Source organism: Pteropus vampyrus, unplaced genomic scaffold (assembly GCF_000151845.1).
Source record: "Pteropus vampyrus isolate Shadow unplaced genomic scaffold, Pvam_2.0 Scaffold17, whole genome shotgun sequence".
NCBI lineage: Eukaryota > Metazoa > Chordata > Mammalia > Chiroptera > Pteropodidae > Pteropus > Pteropus vampyrus.
Genome location: NW_011888798.1, coordinates 5,886,938 through 5,892,358, shown reverse-complemented (window position 1 = coordinate 5,892,358; position 5,421 = coordinate 5,886,938).

Below are 5,421 nucleotides of genomic sequence, written 5' to 3'. Positions count from 1 at the left end.
GCCTGACAGTCTTATGGGAGTTCCCTTGTAAGTAACTATCTACCTTTTTCTTGTTGCTTTAAGGGTTCTCTGTTTTTTAATCTTTGGCATTTTAACTATGATATGTCTTGGTGTGGGCTTGTTTGGTTTATCTTGTTCGGGACTCTCTGCACTTCCTGGGCTTGTATGTCTGTTTCTTTTACCAGGTTGGAAAATTTTGTCATTATTTCTTCAAATAGGTTCTCAATCCCTTGTTTTCTCTCTCTCTGGTATGCTTATGATGCAAATGTTGTTATACTTGATGTTGTCCCATAGATCCCTTAAACTATGTTCAGTTTTTTATTCTTTTTGTTTGTTTGTTTGTTTGTTTGTTTTTGCTGTTCTGAGAGTGTTTTCTGCTGCCTTGTCTTCCAAATTGCAGATTCAATCCTCTGCTTCATCTAATCTACTATTGATTTCTTCTAGGGTAGACTTCGTTTTGGTTATTGTATTCTTTATTTGACTGGTTCTTTTTTGTGGTTTCTGTGTCCTTTTTTATGCTTCCTATCTCTTGTTAAAGTTCTCATTGAAATCAACTATCCTTTCCCTATGTTCATTGAGCATCCTGATAACCAATGTTTTAAACTCTGTATCTGGTAAATTGCTTGCCTACATTTCTTTTAGGCTTTTTTTTCTTTTTTTTGTTTCTGAAATTTTCTGCTCTTCTTTCATTTGAGACATGTTTTTTTGTTTTCTCATTTTAGCTACCTCTCTGTTTGTTTCTATGTATTAGATAGATTGCCTACTTTTCTCAGCCTTGGCCAGGCGGCCTTATTTAGTAGGTGCCCTTTGTGGTCCAGTGGCATGATCTCCCTGATCGCCTGTGCCAGTTGCTTCAGTCATGTCCCTTGTGTAGGTTGTGTGTGCTCTCTTGTTGTAGCTAAGCCTTGATTTCTTTTGGCATGTCAGTGGGTGGTATTGACTCTCAGGCTAACTGGTACTGAGGACTGGCCATACCCACAAGGTATAAGCTGCTGTGTGGGAGCTAAGTCCATAGAGTGGGATTCACCCTAGCAAGTTCATTTACCTATTGAGACCACCCTTTGGATGTGCCACTTGTGGTACTGATCACATGGTGCCCTCTTGTGGTCTGACACTAGCCTCCAGGTGTGTTGGGTCTGAAGCCCCTTGGGAGGGCCTCCCATGCAGCCCAAGGTCAGCAGCTGCCTGTGACCTGTCCAGATTAACTGGAGAAGCTGCAAAGCAATCCATGGTTGGTCTCTTCCTATTTTGAACCTAGAGGCACATGAGAGAGTCCAGACTGCAAACTGAGGCCATCTGCCACTAGTACTGGGCCTGAGACAGCTTAGATAAATTCTCAAGGAACTCCAAAGCCTGATGATGACTTCTTACCTAAAAGGCTCAGCAGCTGAGAGAGCCTCTGGTCATACATGAGTTATGTGAGGTGGGTTCCTAGGAAGGTACCAGATCGGGGCTAGTTGTGTTCCCCAGGTTAGTGCCATTTCAGATTTCATGCCACTGCTGACACCTGTGGCCACTCAAAAAAGTCTCAGGTCACACCAAGGCTAGCCACTGCCCTCTTCAGGCCTACACACCCCAGAGATGTGTTTAAGAAATACTATAGCTCAGGCAGGGACTGGTTTCCTGTCACCAGAGGCCTGCTGATTGTTGTTGAAAGAGCCACCTGCCAAGAAGGTAGGGTAAGACTGGTTGACTAGCCATAAATATGCTTTCAGCAATTCCTGAGTTGGGTGGGGCAGAGTCCCAAGGTGGAGCGAGTGTATTTCACCAAGTCAATGCCAATTCAAATTTGGTCCTGTGGGAGGAGGTCTCAATATAGACAAGACAGTGTCCACCTCTGCCTGTAAGATGCATAGGAGAGCTCAACACAAAGATAAGGGCAGCTTCAGCCTCACCCTGAAGCCACACAACTCAGTCTTTCCCTGTATGTCTCTGGCACCTACTGAGCTGCTGTCTTATCCTGGAGCCCAGGGTGATTGCCTGCTGATGACTGTCTGTTCCTGGATCCTTTAAAGGGAACATCAGGGTTTCCAGCTGCCTTCTATCTCACCTGCATGTTTGGAATCTGCATTCATTTTTACAGCCAGATTTTGTGGGAACTTTTCTTCCTGGCACTGGAATCCTGGGCTGGGAAGCCCAGTGTGGGGCTAGGACTCCTTGCTCCACCGGGGGGACCTCCACAGAGAGATATTCCTCAAGATGCTTGATGGCCACACGCAGGGGCCAGACCAGCCTGTTTCTCATCTCCACTCCTTTTATCAGACTCGACGTGGCCTCTTCTCTATATCCATGGTTATACAAATTCTGTTCAGCTAGTTTTCAGATGATTCTCCATGTTGAGTGCTCTATAATTTAGTTGTAATTCTAATGTGGTCATGGGAGGAGGCAAACACAGTAGTTTCCTACTCTGCCATCTTGACCGGGCTGGTCTTAGCATCTTTATAACATTAGGTGTTTTGTGCTTTAGAATGTTTCCAACCTGAAAGGTGGTGAATTGTATCTCCTTTTGGGTTAAAATTATATTTTTCTGAATAGTAATGAGGTTGAACCTCTTTAAATATTTAATGGCCATTTGGTATTTCTCTTCTGAGATATTCCTAATAGTTCTTTACTCGTATTTCTTTTTTATTTTCTCTCTCCCTTTTATATTTATTTCTAGTTTGAAGACTAGTATTTCATTAGATGTATGTTGCACAAATAAAACTATCAAATTTGTAGCTTGTTTATAAAGTTTACCTTTTTTTTAAATTTTATGTAGGCACATTTATCAATCATTTTGTTTATAGTTTGGCCTTTTTGCATCTTGTTTAAGAAAGTTTTCCCCACTCTTATGTCATAACTATATCTTCCTATATTTTTTCAAACCTTTTGATTTTTACATATAAATTTTTAATTCATCTGGTATATCTTTAAGTGCATGAAATGATAATGAATACAATTTTATATTTTCCATGTGAAAAAGCAATGCTACCAGGACCATTGTTTGAATGATTCAAGCTTTATCTACTGATTTTTCATATTAACCCTGTTTCCATAAGTGAGAAGGTCATTTTAATACTCTGAAACACCGATTAATTTATTTCTTTATTTCTTTGTCAGCACTATACCAACTTATTTAGTGTTAAATCTAGTAAACTAATATCTGGTTGTAAAAGGGTCTCAAATTAGTCATTAGCATGCCATAGCTATTCTTACCCATTTAACCTTCCATATGAATTAGTGGGTCCCACTTGTATAAATCTATAATAAAACTTGGAATTTTGATTAAAATGTATTAAATGTATTGATTTATCTAATTTTGGAATATTTTATATTTATAATAATGAATCTCTCAAGTGACATTTACTCAAGTATTTTAGGTCTTTTTAATACATGAAAGTTTTCTAAATTTTTACAGCTTTTTAAAATTTAATTTTAAGAACATTATTCTCTTTACTCCATTTTCTATCATATTTTTATTGAGTCAACTACATTTCATATTTGTTTTTGGTATATGAGCAATGAATTGACTTTCATATTATTCTTCTAAACAAATTTGCTGGATTCTTTTATTAATTGTGATTATCTGTAGGGGAGGGAAAAATTTTCCTTGACCCTCTTATGATCTCTGGCTGGTTCTGAAAATTAAACTGACAAAGATTAATGGGAGAAATCATACATATTTATTTAAGTTTTATGTGACACAGGAGTCTTCATAAAAAAAAAAAAATAGACACAAATACTTAAACCTGAGTATGTTTAGACTAAATTTGATAAAGAATGAATACTCATGTAGAAATATAATAGGTCAAATAATGTGAGATAAGTGTAGTAAACTGGGGGAAATTTAACAAGAATTGTTTGTTCAAATTGTCTTCGACATCCTTTTGCCTTCAGAGATAAGAATACTCCTTTCTCTCGGGTACAGAAAAGACACCTCTCACATGGATGTTTATGATCTATTTCAGAGAAGTGGGAGGAAAGTCAAAGTGGCCTTCTTGATTCTGCTATTTTATCAAACTCCTTCAGTTTCAGATATTTAATATAGCAAGATGACATATTTGGGGGTAGCCTGTTATGAACCCTATCAGTCACTTTTCTTGAATATTCTAGGCAGATAATCATACGACTGTAAATAACTGAAAACAAAATTATCTTTCGTTTCTATACCTCTAAGAGTTATTTGTTAAAATAGTTTTAAATAAAGTTTTAAAAAAATGATTTTAAGTAGAGTTCTAATATTTAACCATTAGGTGTAATGTTTATTGTGAGGCTTCTTAAGAAAGTTCCCTTCTGTTAGAATTGCTGAGAATTTTCATTAATCAGTACTGAATTATATTAATGTTAGTATCTATTAAGGTGATAGTTTTGACATATTAAGAAAAATTGTATTACTAAATGTTTTATGTTAAAACATTCTTTCATTTATGAAGAAATATAATCTGATTAAGATGAAATATTTTTTATTTAAGTTTAAAATATGTGCCTGTAATTTCCCTTTCACATAACCTACTTGATGTTAGTATCGGATTATACTTAAACTATAAAATGAATAAGGTAGAATTACTGCAATTTCTATTCTCTTAACAACTTAAAAAACTAAATAATCTTGTTCTTAAATTCTTTTGTAAAATTTGTCTTTATTTGACCTTTGCATAGTATTTGGGCCTAATGTGTAGATCTGACTGCTAATCGATTCAATGCTTTGTTGTAGAACTAGTCAGACTTTCACTTTCTTCTTGAATCTATTACTTTTTCACCTCAAATTGTTGCCATTAAGATGTTTATAATATTTATGTCAATTGTTTAATCTCTGTCCTAACTATAAGTATGCAGAATTTTTCACTGCTAGTATTTAGTTTTAGCATCTTTACTACACAGTATTTAACTTACCTTATTTTTTGAACTCAATTATTTTTAGTTATTACTACTTACATTTTTAATGCACCTATATATTTAATAATTTATTTACTCAGTATTCCTCCTTTGCTTTTTTCTGGGTTCCAATTTTCTTTTTCTCATGGAAGTTAATTCTTTTAGAAGGTATTTAGTTACTGTGTGACTGAAAATCATTTATTCCACTATCAATCTTAACATTATTTTGGGAGTATAGAATTTTGCATTATAGTTACTTTTTCACAGAACATTGACTACATTATTTCTCTAATTCTGCTTTCTGAAAGAAGTTTGTTGTAGCCTAATTTTTATTCTTTTTTGGTAATTTGTCTTTTCTTTCTCTTTGCTTCTAAATCCTTCCTTCTGTAATATCTGGATTCCCTTTTGAATTTTATTAAAAGTGGATTTATTATATTTAATCTATTTGATACTCATTGCGACTCCCAAATCAATGGATTTTCCTATTTCATTCTGGGAAATTCTCGTTTATTTTTACCTTAAATATCCACATTTCATTCATTAATTAATTTTTTTCCTTTAACAACT